Source organism: Patella vulgata, chromosome 8 (assembly GCF_932274485.2).
Source record: "Patella vulgata chromosome 8, xgPatVulg1.2, whole genome shotgun sequence".
NCBI classification, from domain to species: domain Eukaryota; kingdom Metazoa; phylum Mollusca; class Gastropoda; family Patellidae; genus Patella; species Patella vulgata.
Genome location: NC_065886.2, coordinates 32,346,217 through 32,370,706, shown reverse-complemented (window position 1 = coordinate 32,370,706; position 24,490 = coordinate 32,346,217). Strand labels below are relative to the sequence as shown.

At 39.9% G+C, this 24,490-nt stretch overlaps 2 long non-coding RNA genes across 4 annotated transcripts; one reads left to right on the top strand and one right to left on the bottom strand.

Moving 5' to 3' along the window:
• Nucleotides 1-10,454: 10,454 nt before the first annotated feature.
• On the bottom strand, nucleotides 10,455-23,953 carry LOC126830126 (uncharacterized). 3 transcript variants are annotated; one of them, XR_007683730.2, is made up of 7 exons: nucleotides 23,879-23,953; nucleotides 23,549-23,671; nucleotides 13,978-14,097; nucleotides 13,505-13,627; nucleotides 11,599-11,697; nucleotides 11,011-11,118; nucleotides 10,455-10,561 (listed from the first exon to the last, which is right to left on the bottom strand). It is a non-coding gene; the product is annotated as an uncharacterized LOC126830126 (long non-coding RNA). The 3 variants fall into 3 exon arrangements; XR_007683731.2 differs by lacking the exon at nucleotides 23,549-23,671 and having other exon boundaries at nucleotides 23,879-23,933; XR_008789004.1 differs by lacking the exons at nucleotides 10,455-10,561; nucleotides 11,011-11,118; nucleotides 11,599-11,697; nucleotides 13,505-13,627; nucleotides 13,978-14,097 and adding exons at nucleotides 21,437-21,542; nucleotides 22,086-22,193; nucleotides 22,526-22,624; nucleotides 22,710-22,832.
• LOC126830125 (uncharacterized) lies at nucleotides 15,873-18,956 on the top strand. The gene is made up of 6 exons (XR_007683727.2): nucleotides 15,873-15,916; nucleotides 16,540-16,662; nucleotides 17,621-17,743; nucleotides 17,920-18,018; nucleotides 18,316-18,423; nucleotides 18,857-18,956. It is a non-coding gene; the product is annotated as an uncharacterized LOC126830125 (long non-coding RNA).
• Nucleotides 23,954-24,490: the final 537 nt, after the last annotated feature.

Sequence of the window (24,490 nt, the reverse complement as noted above, 5' to 3'; positions counted from 1 at the left end):
AGAAAACTATTTTAATAAAATGACACAGGTGCGATACTAGCCTACTAAAGCAAAAGTGTCTATTGTCTTTTTTCAGGTTTTTTTTCTAATGAACTATAGAAAACACCTCTATAAACAGTTCAGTTTTTAGCTGAACTGCAAGTTTTCCTGTGAGATGTGTTAGTACCCAATTATATCCTCATAAAATATTAGATTGATTTAGTTGATTACACCATGGCAAATTAGAAAAATATTTTTTAATAGCAAAAAATGGGCTATTTTGGCACCAAATTTGGGTGATCTGTTATTCGGACAATAATTGATTTAAACAAACACAATTTTGTGCATTAGTAGGACCACACAGTCTCCTCCTACACACTACGATATCTTGGTACAGGTCGGATAACCAACTCTCTCTGAAAATTAAATTTAATGAAAACCAAAGTTTTGAAGGGCCATAGCTCGTTCTTGCAGGGACTAGGGCCGCAGTTGATTGTTAACCACAACTAGCAAACTTCCTTCAAACAAAACAAAAAATAAAAATACCGGCTCAGGCATAATAAAACAGGAGGAATAAATTAAAAACACCAAAAATTGGGATAAAATGTTCCGTTTATCAATATTCCAGATGAAGTATATGTGTAGCCATCTTTACAACTTTAACATATTCCATTTAATCGTTAGCAAGCTTATTTTGGAACGAACATGTGGTGGTGTATATAATCCATTCAGTCGTCATAAATCATGATTTTCACTTTAGAGATAAAAATAAGGTTTAAGATTCACTCTATACAAACTAGGTAATTTCGCGACTAGCATTTTATTTCAATAATTCGATCTAAAGCCCATGTGTTAGACCACTTTTGACTTAACTAAGGGACAAGTTTCAATGCAATTTACACGGAAATGATATATGAATATGATATAGTAATGAAACATATTTCAGCTCCCGGGTAAAAGATCACTACGCTGTCAATAAAGGCAGGAGGTTCGCAGCAGCATCTCTACATTTTCGTGGAGAACCAGACAACCGAATCGCCAGAGACGCATATCAGCTAAGTCCACGATCAGCTAAGCTACGTGTCCCGTGGTTACGGAGGAATGTACATATTGGTTCATGTAACAGGTATTAAGGACGGGAACGGGTGGGGGTGTAGATGATTCATAATCACATATATATATATACAGATGTTAAGTGTGGCATTATTTGACGGGTGGGTCTGTTCATTGTCGACTATCTTTAAATTATCACCGATTTCTTCCATGATTGATTACTGAAGTTCCTCGTGCCAAATAGGTTATTTTGGTATAACAAAAAAATATTTTAGGAATCAGACCGTGCTTATTGCCATCTGTATTTAGGAACGGGTCAGTGCATAGAAACATTTGGAACTTTTAATTGAGAAGTGGTGAAAATCAGGAGACAACACACATTCCGTATTGAAATCACCCAAATGAGAAGATGACATATATAGCCCCAAAACAGCATTACAAAAATGGCGTCCCAAAACTAAGAACATGGGAAATCAGGTTAGAATCTAAGTAAGTGAACATTTACTTAGAATCTAATTAAGTGAACATTTAGTTAGAATCTAAGTAAGTGAATCGCATTTTCTCATGTGACCAACGGTTATGTTCAAATAACCACTGATCATCACCATTACTACTATATGTTTCGTGGAATTTAGGCATATGTCGAAGGTTGGCATGTGCAGTCAGAATTATTCTGGCTTGTAAAATAGCGTAAAAATATGGTATACTAGCAGGATACCCGGCTTCGCTCGGGGGTCATAACTCCGAAACCGGAAGTGGTAGACTAACGCCACCTGGCCTATGTTACTCCCCGGTCCGAGCTACCCCTATACCCCAAATTTCAGACTCGGGGCAGACCTAGTGTAGCCGCCAACCCCGAACAGACCGGCTTCGCTCGGGGGTCATAAATCCGAAACCGGAAGTGGTAGACTAACGCCACCTGGCCTATGTTACTCCCCGGTTCGAGTTACCCCTATACCCCTCAATTTCAGACTCGGGGCAGACCTATTGTAGCCGCCAACCCCTAACAGACAGACTTCGCCCGGTGGTCATAACTCCAAAACCGGAAGTGGTAGACTAACGCCACCTGGCCTATGTTACTCCCCAGTCCGAGCTACCCCTATACCCCAAATTTCAGACTCGGAGAAGACCTAGTGTAGCCGCCAACCCCGAACAGACCGGCTTCGCTCGGGGGTCATAACTCCGAAACCTGAAGTGGTAGACTAACGCCACCTGGCCTATGTTATTCCCCGGTCCGAGCTACCCCGATACCCCAAATTTCAGACTCGGGGCAGATGTAGCCGCCAACCCCGAACAGACAGACTTCGCTCGGGGTCATAACCCCGAAACCGGAAGTGGTAGACTAACGCCACCTGGCCTATGTTATTCCCCGGTCCGAGCTTCCCCTATATCCCAAATTTCAGACTCGGCGCAGACCTAGTGTAGCCGCCAACCCCGAACAGACGGGCTTCGCTCGGGGGTCATAACTCCGAAACCGGAAGTGGTTGACTATCGCCACCTGGCCTATGTTACTCCCCGGTCCGAGCTACCTCTATACCCCAAATTTCAGACTCGGGGCAGACCTAGTGTAGCCGCCAACCCCGAACAGACAGACAGACAGACAAACGACAGTCACATATAGATCAAGGTTGTGGACCCTATAGAGGTCACAATTTTGATCCGATTTTGTTGAAACTTGAAATGTAAGTTTATAACCCAAAGATCTCGGTTCCTTTCGATATTCGCGCATATTGGACCGTAACTTCCTGATGTATGGCCCCTGATTGTACGAAAAATCGCGTTTTTAGCTTGTGGACCCTATAGAGGTCATAATTTTTATCTGATTTGAAAAGCCATATTTTATATCACCGTTACACCCTAAGGACAGCTGAGTTCGAATTTCGTGAAAATCGGTTCAAAACTGACAGACAAAATGGCCGCCCTTCGTTCTCAAATAGCGTAAAAAATATGGTATATCAAGGTTGTGGACCCTATAGAGGTCACAATTTTGATCCGATTTTGTTGAAACTTGAAATGTAAGTTTATAACCTAAAGATCTCGGTTTCTTTCGATATTCGCGCATTTCGGACCGTGACGTCCTGAATTATGGCCCCTGATTGTACGAAAAATTGAGTTTTTAGCTTGTGGACCCTATAGAGATCATAATTTTTATCCGATTTAAAAAAAAAAAAAACGTATTATTATATCACCGTTACACTCTAAGGACGGCTGAGTTCGAAATTCATGAAAATCAGCCCAAAACTGACAGACAAAATGGCCGTCCCTCGTTCTCAAATAGCGTAAAAATATGGTATATCAAGGTTGTGGACCCTATAGAGGTCACAATTTTTATCCGATTTTGTTGAAACTTGAAATGTAAGTTTATAACCCAAAGATCTCGGTTCCTTTCGATATTTGCGCATATCGAATTGTAATTTCCAGAATTATGGCCCTTGATTGTAGGTAAAAATCACTTTCTTTTTAGCTTCTTCCCTATCCATCTCTCGAAAATGTGGGCGTATCCTGCCCGACAACCGCTGTTTTTTTTACCTAAATACCACGAAACATATAGTAGTAATGGTGTGATCAGTGGTTATTTGAAAATAACAGTTGGTCACATGAGAAAATGCGATTCTTTAGTTAGATTGTGCTGATATAGCTTGCCATACCAGCCCATACATTTATACACTTCCCTGCTACTATTTACTGAATACATGAGAATAATTGTTGTCTGGTTCTGCAAAATTATACACCAGTTACCCCCCCCCCCCCTTCTTACAATGGTTTCGAGCATCCGATTTTGTCACAAAAACTTTATATTTGTCACAGAGAACACTCAAATAACAAAATATATTACTAATGTTGATAATCGATGGTCATTTGAACTCATTTAAACTCTTATAGCGCACTAGTGGATTTAGTGCCGGTCAGTTTTTTTTTCTCTCCTGACATTTACTTGGACGAATGTCCTTTATAACCACACCACGCAATTCTGCCAGACTCGCCCAAAAACAGCTACACGCGTTTTAGGATGACATATGTAAAATGACCACATTAAGATAACTCACTGAAAATTCCACGCGACTCATTAATTCCCAAACGATTGCTGGATTTTAAATCGACCACTTATCATACCTGACCAGTATCAAAATTTTAGGGTCACAACATTTCGAGTAGGAGCCTTTTGAAATTAGGGTAGAAATTTGGTCGAAATATGGCAAATTTTGAATAAAAAATCTCAACAATTTCCAGTTACACCGTCAGTTGTCATTTTAAAAAAGACCCCCCCCCCTCCAAGAAAAATACCTAATCGTGTGACGGCTGTAGGAGCCCTAAGGGCATTGGGGAATATAAATCTACTACACCAATGAATAAGCAACTCTGTATTCTCGGTTGTTAGATACTTCTTGGTTTTGTTAATTCTGTGAAGCTGGAAATAAGAAAAACAAACAGTTCTGATGTGGAAGCTCAAGGACATCGAGTAATCTAGAACTGTACCTATGGTTCTTTTTTTTTAGAGTGGATCAGTTTTGAAAGGTTAATGCCACGCTTCTAGATTTTAATAATATCCCCATAGAGGTTACGTTTCTTGAGAACGGGTCAAATGAGCTGTAAGGAGCTATTAAGACAGCTACAGGGAACTGGAAGAAGAGGATGAATAATTATCTTTCCTAAGAGTGGTTGGTGCTAGATCCAACTCACAAGTAGAGATGCGTTCGTATATAAATATGTGGAAATTCATCCATAGAATTTCTATAAGAATTCTTTAGGTAGGCATTGATAGTGTCATAGACGCTGGACCTCATTGATATCAGTCATAATCTGTAGAATCATATCCTTAAAGTAGTGGACAAAGATATGTGCAAGTTCATCCACAGAAGTATGAGTTGGAAGCGTTTGCCTATCCAATAGATTATTGGTGATGGAGAATATTTTCTTGTGATTATTGTTGCATTCAAGGATTTGTTTGTGGTAAAGTCACAAATTTTTACATCCACAAGTTTTGCTACCTTTGTTTGTGTACTTCAATTTTAGTTTTGGTCCACTTCAATTCGGCTTTACGCCTGATCTTTCTAGCATCCCTGATGCCAACGAACCATGTGTATTTGGGTTTCATAATTACAGTTCGGTTTCTTTCGGGGGCATTGTCATGGTATATATGTTTTGAATCACTGATGTGTAATTGTTGTGTATTTCTTACATTCTGTTTAAATATAAATAAACATATAATTATAATATGGTTAATAATAAACATCTGGTTAAATATTTTAAAAGATCGAGAGAGAGAGAGAGAGAGAGAGAGAGAGAGAGAAAGAGAGAGGGGGAGAGAGAGAAAGCGTGAGAGACAGAGAGAGACAGAGACAGAGAGAGGACAAAACAAAAGGCTCTGATAGTGGAAGAAATGTGCAGGAGGATAAACACCCATAAGACAAACCTGTGGACAATATGAGAGAACAATTGACAACTTGGCCTGGCGCATGATTCATTTGCCTTACGACTGGATACGGACACGGGGGCTTTGGATGACGTGAATGTGCTTTACCAAGTCTACACTCGTTTGATAATGTGGTGTTTTGGTGAAACCCCGGTTTTAGCAGTACTTCAACCTGCTTAGTTCACATGGTTTGTCTGTAGAGGATCTGCAAGCAGTAAATAGGTGTGTTTGTGTGTGTGTGTGTGTGGGGGGGGGGGGGGTGCATTCCAAATCTAGGGCGCCATTCACAATCCCACCTCACGATGAATGTCAACAAAATACTGACTATAACACTGTCTGAGTGCCCCGGTAGAACATAGATCGTATTGCCTATATAGTTGTTCGCCGATTGTTATCTCACCGAAAAGTAGGTCTATTCACGTTGACATAAAGTCCATGTCATACTATGATTGTTGTTAGAGAAGTGACTATAACACTGAGAAACCTGTTGGGGGTGCGGGTCTCTTCTATGATAATTTTGAAAATTTTAATCAATATTTTGTGAAGGATAGGATCAAGAATGGGAAAGAATCTTGAGATTTAACATCCTGTATATCTGGACCTAGCTGCAATTTTTTAGCCGTGATAATTCTTATCTACGGCTGCAATTGATACACTATTCAAGGCTTTGGGCAAGTAAAATTAGGTTCAATTACAAAATTTTCAACACATATCTTCACAGTTTGCATGGAAATAAGTAATTATGTTACAAATAGTGAAGAGAGGAACACTGAAATCATAATCTTATCTTACCGAACAGTTTTTCGAGTGACATAACACCCCGTGATTCTGGTTCGATAGCCGTTTTTAACTGAACAGAAATTTCGCATAGCAGTTGGGTTTAATCAAATCATATAATTATACAGTAAGATTTCACTTTTATTTCAATGAGAATTGGTTTATCATATGCTAAGCTATGTACAGTACAGCGTTATTGGAAATTAGGGGAGTTATAAGCCAGTAACTTTTTTTAGTCCGTTAACTACAAAACTTGCTCAAAGGAAGGTCTTAGGACGGTCCACTACTGTGGCTGGAGTTTGTTAGTTAGTTCTTGGTGTTTAACGTCTGCTTCCACATAAGTGATATCGCAGACAAGACATAGGAGAGCCGAAGCTGATTCCTGTTTTTTAGAATATGATTTTGCAATCTTTCCATTTGGCCTTAGGCCATGGATTTGGTTTAGTGGGAAGTCCTTCCCTTTATTTAATAAAAAACATATCGTTTGGTAGATGATCTCGTCTGCTTCTGGATTGGTAGATGTCATCGTCTGGGGTTAGTGTTTAGGTGCCAGGTCCGTCTTATCGTGGCCTTCCCTTACTCCACTATCCCACTCTCTGGGTCTGGTATCAGTTTTATTTGCGGAATAGTGTTTAGGTGCCGAGTTCGTCTGACCGTAACTCCCCCTTACTCCACTATCCTGCTAGTTTGGTAGATGTCATCTTTGTGGGGTTTGTGTTTAGGTGCCAGGCCCGTCTTATCGTGACCACCCCTTACTCCACTATCCCACTCTGTAGGTTTGGTGTCTGTTTTTGGTGGAATAGTGTTTAGATGCCGAGTCCGTCTGATCGTGACTCCCTCTTACTCCACTATCCTGCCAGTTTGGTATAAATCCCCTATGTAGTTTAGTGTTTAGATGCCGGGCCCGTCTAACCGTGACCCCCTCTTACTTCACTATTCTACTTAATCCAACTTTGTCCATTAGGGCGTGGATTTGTTCGAAGATTTGCAGTTTCAGATCTGGTCTCGGGAAGAGTAGGTTCTTAGTGTTGAATGGTATGTTGTTGGTCTCCATTGTTCTCACTAGTCCCCTTCTCTCCTCCTCGTATACCTCGCAGTCTACCAGGACATGGTTGGTGGTACATTCTTCTCCGCACTCACAGATGATGACTTGGTGTTTGTAGTCTCGCAGCCGCTCTTTCACCCTTAGCTTCGATATAAGTCTACAAATATCTCTTCTAGGGTGATTGAGTGTTGTCTTTGTGTAGATCTTGTCATCCAGCCGTAATCTGTATGTGTCAAGGTCAACGAGATTTAATTCCCAGATTGAATTGACCTGTCTTTTGACCATACTGTAGATTTCCGTGGTGCGGAGTGGTGCTGTGTCCTTGAGACCTTCATTGGCGAGTCGATCTGCCTCCTCGTTTCCTCTAATGTTGACATGTGATGGAATCCACACGAGTTCTACTTTGCTTCCCTTCTGTAAAACCCTCTGGTACAGCTGCCTGATTTCCAAAATGACTTCTGGTCTTGAGTCCGAGTTGTCATTTTGGATTGAAATCAGACTGCTCAGAGAGTTGCTTGGAATGACGAACTTACTAGTATAGTCTTTTGATGGGAAATCCATGATATAGCGTCACGAATGGCCACAAGCGAACAGTTATTGGGCAGTTTCCTGCTTATTCCCCGTTCCCCGTTTGGCAGGTATATTCCAAATGAGCTGGTGCCCCTTTCAGGATTGCGTGAGCCATCTGTGTACACATGGTCACAGTCATCAGACGGCCAGTTGTCTTCCAGGTGTTCTAGAGAGAAAGCACGTGCAGCAGTGGGGTTGTTTTTCTTGTCGGTTTTCTGTAGTAGATCTAGATTAACCGGCGGTATAGGGAGCGTCCAAGGGGCGATCGCTGGGGGGTCGTGTTCATTTATCACGAGCTCCCCCAGTCGCATTTCCTTGATTGTTTCCCTGATACCCTGACCGAAGCTTTTCTTTCTAGGATCTCTCACATATCTTGTATTTTGTAGACTGACAAAGGTTGGGGATCTTTCGCCCAGTTGCGAGATCTTAGCCCAGTACCTTGTCGCTAGTTCTTTTCTTCTTAGGGATAGGGGCAACTCCCCGACTTCCTGCAGTAGTGCCTCTCTCCCAGTCCCTTGCCCTACGCCAGTCGCAATACACAGAGCTTTGTATTGGATGGTGTCAAGCTTCCTTAAGAGTAATGGCGCGCAGTTCATGAAGGCGAGAGAGCCGTAGTCTAATTCAGATCGTAGGGTGACCCACCATAAATAAATATCTCCATATATCTCGACAATTTCGCCACAATACTTATATATATGCCAAGCCTCAAATCAGTTTCACACAATTATAGTCACTAAATAAACGATCATGTTGTACTTAATAAGCTATGACCATTAATTATCTATAAATAATAGACTGAAAACTGGTACCATGTGTCGTCCATAACATCCAGACACTTTTGAGTAAAAGATAGGTTATGTGCCCTTGTTTTGAAATTAGTCTCGCTTAACCAGTCTATCGACCATTCTAGGGCTGATTGGCAGGTCGGGATAATCAAGACTACTTTTTACGAAACATAACAGAAAGCTAGAACAAGAAATTGAATTTAGAAATGAGCACGTTAGCTAGCTCAACAATTGTTTTAAGAAGCTTGTAAAAGTAAAATGAAACTACTGCTAGTATTATGTTCCTGTCTAACCCGAGTGTTTCAGAGATATTATTTGTACTAAACCAAAAGATGCCGCTCTTAACGGTACAGTTAATGATAAAGCGATTTAAAAAATGAAACGAACGTAATTTCTAAATCTGCTGTAATAACCAAGAAGCTTAATTTTACTGCTATTCAAAATCGTCAACAATAAATTTTTTACGGCTGTAATAGTTGATAGATTTGTAGAGAATTGCACGTGCCATGGCTATTTATAGTATCATACTGTCAGAAAGTTGGCCTCGATACGGCGAATGTGCACGCTTCAGTGGTAGTCTCGAACTATCAGCGGTTGACTGTATTTCTGTAGGTGCGTGGGTCACCCTACTATTAGAGCACGATACACCGTCATTAGTGTGACTCTGTTAGCCCCCCAAGTGCTGCCCGTTATTTTCCTCATTAAGTTTAGGATTTTGGTGCATCTATCTACAGAATCGTCGATGTGGCTGGAGCAAGACGGAGGACATTAGTAGTGGAACCATTTCTAATCTGCACCTGCCGTGCCAATGTGCTTTGGTGTCGGGGCGGTCGAACATTTTTTAACCTCTTGGGTTTTCTCCGGGGCCTCCCGCTGCAAAAGACCCATACGCGCAAGCGAATTATTGAAATAATAATGAAAAAAATCATGTTTTAGTCCCTAAATGACCTAGTTTGTGTCGAGTGGGCGTTACACCCCATTTCTCTCGAACTTTTTTGAACTTTTCCGTGGATATATTGACCAGTGAGGCGTTAGTATGCAATGTTTACTTTTACTGCTGAGCACTGGAGAGCTCAACCTGGTTTGATTTGTGAAGCAAGTTTTTGCTAGGCTTAGACGTCACGTAAACAAATGACCTCCGAAACCGGCCTTAGCAATATAGACTCTTCCAACTGGCCTGGCAATTTACTTTTCTAACCGGTCTGACATCACTGACTCTCCATACCGGCCTTGCAATATACTCTCCCACATAGCCTGACAATGCACTCTCCTAACCGGCCTGACAATATGGACTCTCCCATCCGGCCGGAGAATATGGACTCTCCCAACCAACCGGATAATAGACGACTCTCCCTTTGATGTTGAATGGATTCCTCCTGGTGCATTTATAAAAGTGACACTTTGGTTTCTCCAACACGGGGGGTGGGGGCGGTGTCTCAGTGAGTAAGACAATAGGCTCGAAAATCTGACAAGGGGAAACGTATAGTCGTTTGGATAGGGGAAAAAAACCTAGGTTCCGTGTACACATTGGCGTGCACGTAAAAGATCCCTTGACACTTTGGATTCGCTATAAGAGTAGATCATAGTGCTGCTGTCCGGGCAAAATTTCCCTCACAGCATACTGTATACCATTTTTCCGTCTTCAATATCCCATTCGATACAGAACTTTATAGCTTTAAACCCTACTTCATCTCTCCATCATAAACACAATTATACAAATTCAATAAAGCATGTGCGTAATACGTTTTCTTAGTCGGTGAACTCGTTTGAATATAAATGAAATAAGGGATATTTTACAGATTTTCGACATGAAATAGTAGAACGAATTGGATAGACTAATTATACAGTTTATTTTCACAGATGATGACAGTGACAATGAACTTGATGATATTCTGGCGTTGCCCAATGATCACACTGGCGTTACCCCGGCAGGTCGGTCTGAAAAACATCAAATAACAGATACAAATTAAATACTACATTTGGGTATTACTATTACTAGATAAGGCTTAGCATCCGCTTCCACGCCAAGGGTGATCCCGATCAAGATAAAATGGATTGAGCATGTTTGGCCATCACTTATATTGACGTTTATAAATAATACACATCGGTTTAGCCATGGCTTTATCATAATATACTTTGATTTGACCATGGCTTTATGGTCATATACGCTGGTTTGACCACGGTTTTAGAGGAATATACATTGGTTTGACCATGGGTTTATAGTAATATACGTTGGTTTGAACCTGATTATATTAGAACATACGTTGGTTTAGTCATGGTTTTAGAGTAATATACGTTGGTTTGAGCATGGCTTTAGAGCAATATTCGTTGGTTTGACCATGGATTTATTCAAGTATCTTGCGTCATAAAGTGCATTATGTACTTACCTCTACAAATGCAGCCTCCCTGCTGGTTACAGGAAGGTTCTTGATTATTGGCACAATTGGTCAGATGTCCACATTCACGGTCGTCTCGACAATGAGCTACCGGCAAGTCTGAAATAACGTCATGTTAATCTACAACGTGGAGAACTTAAAGACAGTTAAATATTATTAATAATTATCGGTGAAATCTAGGCAGAGGGAAAAATGGGGGTTAATGTCCTCAAACTAGATCATTTCGAGTATAGGCTGGGGAAGGGCGCGGTATCTCAGGGTGAAAGGTACTGGACCAATAATTATCGGTGAAATGGGGTTTAATGTCCACTCAACACAAACTAGGACATTTCGGGACTAACTTTAATGGAAGGAAGAAACCACGGTGGTAAAGAGTGAAAGGCACTGGTTCACTAACAAGGAGGTACGGGGTTTGTTTCGGTTTTGGCCAAGAATGTTCTTCGGGATTTTCGGGCTTCCTGTCACAATATCATATAGCTATATCATATTCTCTGGTGGGACTATAATTTTATAGTAATATACGTTGGTTTGACCATGGCTTTATTCTAGTATCTTGTGTCGAGTGCATTACGTACTTACCTCTGCAATGGCAGCCATGTTGTGCGTCACAGAAAGCTTCTTCATGAGCTGCACACTGCAGATGTCCACAGTCACGATTCTCTCCACAATGAGGTAGGTCTGAAATTATAATATGACATGTTAATTAAGGTGGGAACGTCATAGTCGTGGCAAAATATTTCCACTCGAATTACACACGTATAACAATATAAATAAATAAAAATGTAACATAAGTGATGGATAATGGCCGAAGACTGTCCGTTATGTAAATAGAAAGAACAACTGAGGGGCGTTAGCCCCGAAGTTTTTCTTTGTATTTACATAATGGACAGTCTGAGGCTATTATCAAACTTCAAACATAGCACCATAGAGATACAAATAATGGATAGTTTTAAAAGAACAAACCACAAAAATAATGAATATATTCTACAAACAAAATGCACATGCACATGGATGCATGCGACAAAACACCTAGTCATACAATGCAAGCATACACCGTACAGACAGTCCAAAATATTCGACATGGAAACGACATGTTTATAACACAGTCCAATACAAATATTAATGAAAATTGGTGATAAGAATTTGGATACTGATTACATTTGGCGATGTACTCGATATGGAAGACAACAGACGTAAAAAATGTGAAATTCTTGATATGGAGAATAATAGCCGTCAAATTTGTGATGGAAAGGATGCTCACGAAAATGATTTAGATATTGATAATATTCTTAGTACTGTGGTTAGTTAATATGGAGGTTACTAGTCGTCCATATTTTGATTTGAAATTTAATATATACTCTGATAAAAGTGACAGTGACAAAGGCACAAACCAAATCAAACTCAACTGTCATTATATGGTGTAACGGTGATATATTTGAACAGTTTTTAAAATCGGATAAAAATTGTGACCTGTATAGGTTGCACAGTCTCAAAACGCGTTTTTTTTTTGTTCAATTAGGGGCCATAATCCAGGAAGTTACGGTCCGATATGTGCCAATATCGCATGGAATCGAGATCTTTGGGTTATAAACACACATGTTCAATTTTATCAAAAGGGGATAAAAATTGTGACCTCTAGTGTGTACAGTCAGGGGACATAATCCATGAAGGTACGGTCCCATATAAGCAAATATCGAAATGAACCGAGATCTTTGGGATATAAACCTATATTTCAAGTTATGACCTGTAAAGTGTCTACAAAGAAAATGTAAAAATGTGGGCGTATAAAAACGAATCATCGATCAAGTGCCGAACGTACTATTAAACATACCAGTGACATATAAGTGGATAAGTGGAATTCTTCATGTAAACAAACACGTGAAATCAACATTTGGTCATGTGACATTTCGATAACTATGAAGTTTTAAAGTAATGTCATGTTCTTTGTTCAGAGAATAAATTATCCCAAAATACATGTTCATTTTTCAGATAAGTGTATATTATTGGTAAAAATATACGCTTTTCTTAAACACTCGTCTATTATTTATGAAACGGTCCATTATTTATTGAAAATAATGGACAGTTTTATAAATAATAGACGACTGTTTATGAAAAGCGTACATTCTCCTATATACTGGTTAAAAACATCAAAGGGTGACATGTGCAAGAGACATGTCCTGAGATCATTAGGACCCAAAGGTTCTGAAGTAAAATCTCAGGACATGTCTTTTGCACAATAACACCCCCTCAAATGCTATTTTAGCATTTTAAAAGACATTACTAAAACAGAGGAGTGTTATTGTCCAATCGACAGTGTCTAATTGATCAAAAGGCAAAATTCACCCTTAAGCATGTTACAATTATGTTTTCATTCTAGTTCTGGGTTGGTTTGACCATGCCTTTATAATAATACACGCGGATTTATTGTACTATAAGTTGGTTTGACAATTACTTTATAGTGACATTAAGTGACATGCGTACTTACCTCGACAGCCACAAATTCCATGCTCGTCACAGAAACCTTCTGAGTTAATATTACATTGGGCATGGTCACATTCACCATCGTCACGACAGTGGTGTTGTTGTCGTTTTCCTACAACAGATCGGTCTGAAAATAGAATAGATAACTATGGGTTACTCAACGTGGTAACCCGAATGTTAGCTTTAATTACACTGCCTGCTGAATTCAACGGTACATCTATTTACGACTTACTAAGAGGCAAAAAAGAGAGACAAGGCCATTTCGGCTCATCATAGCCTATTCTCTTTAGAGAAGGGAGTACACGCGACCTCGGGGTTTCGTCCCACTTGAATCACTAGACGCTGTTACTTGCCAGGCTTTCTCGGCCAACACTGGGGTGAAATCCAGGATCTCCTTGTTAGCGAGCGAGTCGGCGTCTCGCTCACTGCGCCACCACGACTCCCTACCTAGTGTCACGAAGTGGCTTCCGTACTAACCTCTACATGCACATCTTCCATCATTACCACAGACATGTTCTTCGTTAGATTGGCAGTGGATCACAGCTGCACATTCGTGGTCGTTTTGACAAAGATGTTGAGCTTCTACCACCCATACAGCTGAAAATTAAAAAAAATATCAGATATAATAATTCTACAAACCTTTATTTTTATATTGTCTCACTCACCAGGAAGTGTCGGGTTCAATCTCGGAATTAACCGAGATAAGTTCTCTGGGTGTCCTGCATGGTTTCCCCCATGTTCCTCATCGTTACGTAGACGCCAATGTTTCCCATGCGTAAGTTCACGTCAATGTCCACACTATTGGACCATGCTTTTATATACAAGATCCTCTTTTTTGCCAGATCCTACCTCTTGTACCACTGACAAAGCTGGAAAATACATAGAAACATTCTCGACGAACCCGACAATCCCTGGTTAGTGAGCCGGCGTCATTTTAGCCAAGATGTCTCGAGTAACCTAAACACAACCGTCACAGTTTGATCAAGTATCAGAAATAACAATTTATAAAAAATGAAATGGGTGTTTAACGTCCGAATTTTCTTCACTAACGGACATACGCCATGCAGTGTGCTTGGTTTAAAGTTGCAATTTCATATTTAAGTTATATTTTTAAAATGTATTAAAATAAAGCCTTAAAATAGATGGTATCTATAAACAGTCCTACCTTGTTAAAGAATAATCCTATTAATCCTATAATTCACTATTGCCAGTTAAAAATGGCAAAAATATCATTTTCCTCTTCAAATTCAAACGTTTGAAGATAGCTACTCCATGGTGGAGAACAGAAAACAAGGGAGGTAATTGGGAGGTAATTGTGTTATTATTTCCGGTGTAAATGAGTTTTACGTGTGAGAATGACACCTATGATCGTACAATAGTGAGTTGACAACCTATTGAGCAAAAGACATAGAAATAATTATGTTTTGACTTTCTTAGAAAATATGAAATCGTAACTTTAAGAGGAACATTTTGCATGTCAAGGGTTTGTTTACAATTTTTAAGAGTTTGATTACGTGCACGCCTCGGTTTTTCATCCCACACGTAGAACTAAACACTTTGACATTCCAGACCATTCTCCTTCACAACTGAAAATAGGAACGCGGACAGGAACAAATCCGAGGATTAAACACCTGAGGTCTTTCAAATAGTGAGAAGCAGCGCCACATTATTTCACATAAAGAAATAATAATTTTATAACATTTACTTGCCTGCTACGACGGCTACTAAAAACAATAATTTCATTTTGATGATTTTCTTACAGGTAAAGATTGGTATATATCAGGTCTTCGTTTCAACTGATTATTTATATTAAAACAGAAATGTTATTTGGTCCATTTTGAAATTTAAAAATCATCTGGACCTTCTTGATAATAGGAACTATAGTTTACGGACCACGGTTTTTGTTTAAAAGAACCGGTAATAAATCATTATTTGATTGACAATTGGAATTTAAAAAACGAGGGGCCGCTGTCGAGGCAAAATTTCAAAATTTCCTTCATAACACACTATATGGCGTATGTCGTCTTAATTAGCCCAGTCAGAGCAGAACAACGGGACGTTAAACCGCATTTCATTTCATTTCTATTCTGTTGAGATTTTAATTTAAATTGAATTGAAATAATTTAAAAAACAAAGTAACGAATTTTAAAACGTAAAACAAGCATTATCTCTCAAAATTTAAAAACATGCATCAGTTATCTTTGTCGATCCTTTTAAACCAAAACCATGGCCCATTAACTGCATTTCAAACTATCAAGAAGGTCCAATTTGTTTTTTAATCTTAAAATGGACCAAAGAACATTTGTTGTGAGCTACTATAAATAATCGGTTGAAACGGAGACGTGCCATATACCAAATTTTACCTGAAAGAAAATCATCAAAATGAAATTGTTGTTTTTAGTAGCGGCCGTAGCAGGTAAGTAAATAATATTATGAAATTATTTCTTTATGTGAAACAATATGGCGCTATGTTCTAGGTATTTTCCAGTCTTGTCAGTGGTACAAGAGGTAGGGTCTGGTAAGAAAGAGGATCTAGTATATAAAAGCATGGTCCAATAGTGTGAACATTGGCGTGCGCGTAAGGAAGAGGAACATTGGCGAGAACGTAACGATGAGGAACATTAGCGTACATGTAACGATAAGGAATATTGACGTGCATGGAAGGATGGAGAACATTGGATTGCACGTAAGCATGTGGAATATTGGGGTGCACGTAGGCATGGAGGACATTGGCGTGCACGTAAGCATAGCTAACACTGGCGTGCACGTAAATATGTGTGTGTGGGGGGGGGGGCATGCTGGACACACAAAGGACCTTTCTCAGTTAATACAGGGATCGATCCAGATACCTTCAAGTTAATGAGACATCATAAGAATTATATGTCCCCTCTTATTCCAAAAAGTGTGATGGGCATGCTGGACACCCAAAGGAATTTTCTCGGTTAATACAGGAATCGAACGCGAGACCTCCTAGTGAGTGAGAATCATAATAATAAGAGCTTGTAGGATAATTATATCTGATATTCTATTTATTTCCAGCTGTATGGATTGTAGAAGCTCAACATCAGTGTCGTGACGACCACGAATGTGGAGCTGTGATTCATTGTGAACCTCACGAAGAACATTACTGTGATGTACGTGATGGAAGATGTGGATGTAGAGGTTAGTACGGAAGCCACTTCATAACACTAGGTAGGCTTAGTGAGTAAGATGTTCCCTTACTCGCTAAACAGGAGGTTCGTTGTTCCATATCGGTATTGGCGGGGACATTACGTTGGGATTCTCCGGCGTGGTTTCCCCTTGTCAGTGCTACAGGACAAAGGGCTTGGCAAGTAACGGCGTCAATCGTTTAGTGCGACGAAAAAGCTAGGTCGCGTGTATGCCCTACTTGAATCATAAATATTTGTTTCGTCGGTTTTCCGGAAAGTCCGATTGATTGGTTGATTGGAATTCAGGTCGGCAAGCAGTGGGATTTCTGTTGAAACCCCATAAAAATAAGGCTATATTGGACCACTTTGAAATTGTTGTATACCTGTCAGTCTGGAATAGCAGGAAAACGGGTTTGTGTCCGCCAAATTTCACAATTGTCTCGCGGACGCCACCATACCCTAGACGTAATGGCTTCATTGTCTATATAAGAACATTTCCGTGCATTATCATTACAAAAATTTTGTTTCGCCAATTTGTCGGGTAGTTTATTGTCTGGTGTTCGATGAATGTATAGCTACAATAATCTGATATGATTTGAATTCAGGCCAGCAAATAAGTAAAACTATATTGGACCACCTAGAATTTGTTATACTTGCGGATTTGAATAGCATGAAAAAGCTCTAAGTTTTAAAATGTCCTCGGGGGAGGGGATGGATCATCATCGCTCTCAACTAACCGACAACCTCCCAGTAGGTTAATTCTCTAAATTGTCTCGGGAAGGACCTCCACATCCACATTCGGTGTGATTCCTCTTGCGACTTTTGCGGCGTTCGTTAATGACTCCTGTAAAATTGAAGATTTTCGAGCATTTCATTTCTGTTCCCGTAACATTCATGACGCCTGTGTACCTATTCGGGTTACCAAGTTGAGTAACATTTTTTTAAACTATAGTTATCTGTTCTATTTTCAGACCGACATTTTGTAGGAAAACGACAACAACACCATTGTCGTGACCATGCTGAATGTGATCATGGCCACTGTAGTGCAAACTCAGAAGGTTTCTGTGACGAGCATGGAATTTGTGGCTGTCGAGGTAAGTACGCATGTCACTTCACAATGAAGCCATGGTCAAACCAACCCAGAACTAGAATTAAAGTGATATTTTTATTTATATGGTTATATGTGTGTAATTTGAGTGGGAGTATTTTTTTACCATGACGACGGTGTTTTCACCCTGATAAACATGTTTTATATCTGTTATAATTTCAGATTTACCTCATTGTGGAAATAATCGTGACTGTGAACATCTGCAGTGTGGAGCTCATGAAGAAGCTTTCTGTGACGAGAATCATGGCTGTCATTGTAGAGGTAAGTACGTAATGCACTCGACATAAGATACTAGAATAAAGCCATGGTTAAACCTGCGTATATTAATATAAAGCTATGGTCCCACACAAGAATATTATTTGGCTATATGATATTGTGACAGGACGCCTAAACGGACCACGGTAGAAAATCCCGGGAAAATTCTCGGCCAAAACCGAGCGAACCCCGTACCCCCCTGTTAGTGGTCCAGTACCTAAATGGCTAAATGTCACCGATAATAATTATTATTCAACTGTCAATAAGTTGTCCACGCTGTAGATTAACATGACGTCATTTCAGATTTCGCGGCTACTAATTGTCGAGACGATCGTGAATGTGACCATCTAGCACATTGTGGTAATAACCAAGATCCTACCTGTGACCAGCACGGAACCTGTTTTTGTAGAGGTAAGTACGTAATGCACTTTATGACGCAAACTACTGGAATGAATCCACTAGTCAAACCAAGTTATATTTCTGTAAAGCCATGGTCAAACCAAGGTATATTAATGTAAAACCTTTTTTCAAACCAATGTATACTACTCTAAAGCTAAGCTTAAACCAACGCATATGATAAAGTCATGGTCAAACCAACGTGTAGTACAATCAAGCCATTGTTAAACCAAAGTATGTTACTATAAAGACATAGTCAACCCAACGATAAAGCCATGGTCAAACCAACGTATATTACTATAAAGCCATGGTCAAACAAATGCGTATTACTTTAAAACGTTAATTTTAGTGATATCAAAACACATCGAAGCGGATCTTAAGCCATATCTAGTAATAGTAATATCAAAATGTAGTATTTAATTTGTGTTTGTTATTTGATGTTTTTCAGACCGCCTTGTCGGTTAATGACCGTGCTACCATTGGGCAACACCAGAATGTCAACAAGGTCATTGTCATCATCTGTGAAAATAAACTGTATAATTAGTCTATCCAATTCGTTCTGCTATTTCCATGTCGAAAATCTGTAAAACATGCCCACCAGCTGAGAAAATGTATTACGCACATGCTTTATGATCTTTATTGAAAATCTGACAATGTAATTTGGAGAACTGAATACGCATTGTGTTTATGTTGGAAATGAAATGGGGTTTACCGTCCCACTATTCTGTACCAACTGGGCTAATTAAGCTGAGCTAATTAAGACGGGCATAGTCTTACAATGTGCTATGAAGGAAATTCTGCCCTGACAGCAGCACCATGGCCTGCTCTGAAATGAGGTTTAACGCCCTACTGTTCTGTACTGACTGGGCTTATAAAAACGGAAATACGCCATACAGTGTATTTTGAGGGAAATTTTGCCCGGACAGCAGCGCTATGGTCTACTTTTAGGCATATGTCAAATTCCAACTTCAAGGGCTCTTTCACGTGAACACCAATGTGTACATGGGACGTCGGTTTTTCGTCCGATCCGAACGACTATACGTTGCCCCTTGCCAGGTTAGCGAGCCAACGTCTTACTCACTGAGCCATCGCCTCCCCCGCCCCCATCCCATGTTGGAGAAACAAAAGTATCACTATTATAAACGCGCAATCCATTCAGGTTGGTCGGAAGACTCCATATTGTCTGGCCCGTATGGGCAACGTATTGTCACTGTCGGGCCGGTTGGGAGAGTTTTTTGTCTCGCGAGTTGGGAGAGTCCAATGGATTTTAAGGGCTTTTAAGACAAAATTAAGCAGTTTTATTCTTTAAAATGTAATCGAGAATGACCCTTTAAGATCCCCAGAAGAACAAATATCAAAACGTCTCTATTTTGGTAATGAATCCTTATCCAATTGTTTGTGTTAACGATTGGGTTCAGTGACTGCCTCAAGATATCATCCAGCGAGCGTTTCTGATCCATAGTGCTATGGGTTCTCAGAGGACTTTCGTCAGAGGGAGGGTCTCCAGAGAATAAGTGAAACGTTATTTCAATCATTGGTGGATACGTTTGTTTGAAAGAATTAAAGCAAAGTTAATAATGATGGACACGGGTCATTGATTGTTCTACTACCCTGCACCAACCGGACGAGATGGGATTTGGTACTACATAGTTCATATAGTTCAATAAGAAAAACTGTCGGGTTTTTTTCTTCAAATCAACGATTGATTTTTGTTATTTATTACATTTCTGCCACATCCAACTACAATAAAGCATATAATCCTACCTGACACAGGCGCAAATCATCTCTTATAAATTGAAGCTTTGCCCGACATTTTAAAACGGAATAGGTTTGGCGCCTTTACGTCCTGAAGGCGGGGCTAAATATATGTCAATCAAATTACGCAAAAAGTAGAGAACATGTATGGGTCGCGCATGACTATCATGCACGGTAAGTATGTATGACCGTATCAATTTATTAAAACTTTACTGAGAATATTTGCAGATAAATGAAAGTTGTTTCACTACACTGACCTGATCGAGTATGTTTAACAACATAAAATTAACTTATTTCTTGTGATTTTACACAAATTAATAAAAGAATTACATTTGCTAGGTGAAACTAAAGGCTCCCAGTCTTAGCTAAAAACAAACTCATTAGTATATATATTTTAGTTACCCTTCCTTAGCTAGGGTTATCATCAAGTATATAAATCACCTCCCCAACCGGCCGGGCAATATAAACTCTCCCAATTGGCTTGCAATAGACTCTCCCAAACATCCTGACATTATGCTGTTGTAGTGGGCCTGAAAATATGAACCCTAAAACCGGCCAAACATTATGCAGTCCTTACGGGCTTAACAATATGGACTCTCCCAACTGGCCTGACAATATGGACGGCCCGATCAGCAATAGACTCTCCCAACAAGTCTGACATTAGACTCTCACAACTCGCCAGACAAAAGACTCTTCCAACCGGCCTGACAATATGTTGTCCTTACGGGCCTGACAATATGGACCCCTCCCGACCAATATGGACTCTCCCGACCAACCGGACAATTAACGATGCTGAAGGGATGCTCCCTGGCGCGTTTATAAAAGTGATACAGTGAATTATCCAAGATTAGTGGAGCCGCGGTGGCTTAGTGAGTAAGACGTTGGCTGGCTAACCTGGCAAGGGACAATGTATAGCCGTTTGGATGGAACAAAAAATCGATGTCCCGTGTACACATTGGCGGGCACGTAAAAGAACCCGTGACAGTTGGAATTTGATATAAGAGTAGGCAAAATTACCATCATAGCACACTGCATAGGGTATGTCCGTTTTTCTTAGCGCAATCGGCACAGAACAGTAGGGCGTTAAACCCCATTTAATTTCCAACATAAACACAATGCCCATTCAGTTCCCCAAATTACATTGTCAGATTTTCAATAAAGATCATAAAGCATGCGCGTAATACGTTTTCTTAGCCGGTGGACTCGTTTGAATTTATTTGAAATGGGGCATGTTTTACAGATTTTCGACATTGAAATAGCAGAACGAATTGGATAGACTAATTATACAGTTTATTTTCACAGATGATGACAGTGACAATGACCTTGTTGACATTCTGGTGTTGCCCAATGGTAGCACTGTCGTTAACCGACAGGTCGGTCTGAAAAACATCAAATAACAGACACAAATTAAATACTACATTTTGATATTACTATTACTAGATATGGCTTAACATTCGCTTCCACGTCGAAGGTGATATCGCATACATCTAGAAAGTGTTAATTACATTGGTTTGACTATGGCTTTATTTTAATATACGCTGGCTTGGCCATGTCTTCATAGTATTATACTTTGGTTTAATCCTGGCTTGAAAATAATATACGTTGGTTTGATCATGGCTTCTTAGTAATACACGTGGGTTTGACCATGGCTTCGTTGTAATACACGTTGGTTTGACCATGGCTTTATTGTAATATACGTTGGTTTAACCAAGGTTTTGGAGTAATTTACTTTGGTTTGACAAGGCCTTAGAGTAATATACGTTATTTTGACCATGGCTTTAAAGTAATATACGTTGGTTCAACCATGGGTTTAGATACGTTATTTTGACCATGGCATTGGCTACGGTTTTAGAGTAACATACTTGGTTTGACCAGTAACTTCATTCTAGTAGCTTGCGCCATAAAGTGCATTACGTACTTACCTCTACAAAAACAGGTTCCCTGCTGGTTACAGGAAGGATCTTGGTTATTACCACAGTGTGCTAGATGGTCACATTCACGATCGTCTCGACAATTAGTTGCCGGCAAGTCTGAAATGACGTCATATTAATGTACAGATTGGAGAACTTATTGACAGTTGAATAATGATAATTATCGGTGAAATCTAGTAGGTTATTTCGAGACTAACTTGAAAGGGGGGCGACACGATGTCTCAGTGTAAGGCACTGGTCTACTAACGATGGTTTCGATTTTGGCCGAGAATTTTCCCAGGGATTTTCTACCGTGGTCCGTTTAGGCGTCCTGTCACAATATCATATAGCTATATAATATTCTTGTGTGGGACCATAGCTTTATATTAATATACGCAGGTTTAACCATGGCTTTATTCTATTATCTTATGTCGAGTGCATTACGTACTTACCTCTGCAATGGCAGCCATGATTTTCATCACAGAAAGCTTCTTCATGAGCTCCACACTGCAGATGTCCACAATCACGATTATCTCCACAATGGGGTAGATCTGAAATTATAATAGGACATGTTTATCAAGGTGAAAACGCCCTCGCCATGGCTTCATTGTGACATTAACTGGCATGCGTACTTACCTCGACAGCCACAAATTCCATGCTCGTCGCAGAAACCTTCTGAGTTAGCATTACATTGGCCATGATCACATTCAGCATGGTCACGGCAATGCTGTTGTTGTCGTTTTCCTACAAAATGTCGATCTGAAAATAGAATAGATAAATATAATTTAAATAGGTTTCTCAACGTGGTAACCCGAATAGGCACACGGGCCTCATGAATGTTACGGGGGCAGAAATGAAATGCTCGAAAAAGTTCATGTTTGCTATTAGCGAAGGCTACAAGCGCGAAGCGCACCGAATTTGTATATGGGTTAACTACCCGACAAATTGACGAAACAAATGATAATGCACGGAAATTGTCATCTATAGAGCCGTTACGTCTGGGGTATGGTGGCCTCCGCGAGAAAATTTTGAAATTTGGCGGACGCAAACCCGTTTTACTGCTATTCCAGACTGACAGTATACAACAATCTCAAAGTGGTTCAATATAGCCTTATTTATTTGGGGTTTCAACAGAAATCCCACTGCTTGCCGACTTGAATTCCAATCAACCAATTTCCGGGAAATGGATGAAACAAATATTTATGATGCCCGAAAAACACTGTACAACATGTTTTAAATTTTAATCCAGCAGTCAATTACGATTCTACTATACACAAGACTACGCCATTTCGACTCATCGGGACCAATTTTGCTTAGCGCGGTTACTTGCCAGGCCCTCTGTCCTGTACCACTGACAAGGGGAAACACGCCGGAAAATCCCGAGGTAATTTCTCCCCCAACACCACTGAGCCACCGCCACTCACTGAGCCACCGCGATTCCCATTCTACCGTCATGAAGTGGCTTCCGTACTGACCTCTACATGCACATCTTCCTTCACGTACATCACAGAAATGTTCTTCGTGAGGTTCACAGTGTGTCACACCTCCACATTCGTGGTCTTCACGACAATGATGTTGAGCTTCTACCACCCATACAGCTGGAAATAAATAGAATATCAGATATAATTATCCTACAAGCTTTTATTATTATGATTCTTACTCACTAGGAGGTCTCGCGTTCGATTCCTGTATTAATCGAGAAAATTCCTTTGGGTGTTCAGCATGTCCCATCCCCCTTTTTTTTTTAGAGTAGGAGGGAACGCCATATTGTTTCACATAATAATTTCATAATATTGTTTACTTACCTGCTACGACGGCTACTAAAAACAATAATTTCATTTTGATGATTTTCTTTCAGGTTAAGTTTGGTATATGTCACGTCTCCGTTTCAACTGATTATTTATAATAAAATACAAATGTTCTTTGGTCCATTTTGAATTTAAAAAAACAAATTGGACCTTCTTGATAATTTGAAATGCAGTTTAGTTTATGGACCAGGGTTTTTTTTTAAATGGATCGACAAAGATAACTGATGGGTATATAAATTTTGAAAGATACTGCTTGTGTTATGTTTGAAAATTCGCCATTTTGTTAACTTTCGGCTTAAATTAAACTCCCAACAGAATAGAAATGGAGCGAAATGAAATGTGATTTTACGTCCTACTGTTCTGCTCTGATTGGGCTAATGAAGACGGGTATAGGCCATACCACCTGTTCTGAGGGAAAGTTTGAAATTTTGCATGGACAGCGGCGCTATGGCCTACTCTTTTCTTGGCATTCTAACTGCCAAGGGTTCTTTTATATTTCAAGGACGGATCCAGAGACCATGGATAGGGGCGCACGGGTGGCCTCCCCCGGAAAATTTCGAAAACTAAAATTCTGGAAATGCCATTTCCAGTGATATGAGACAAGAATCC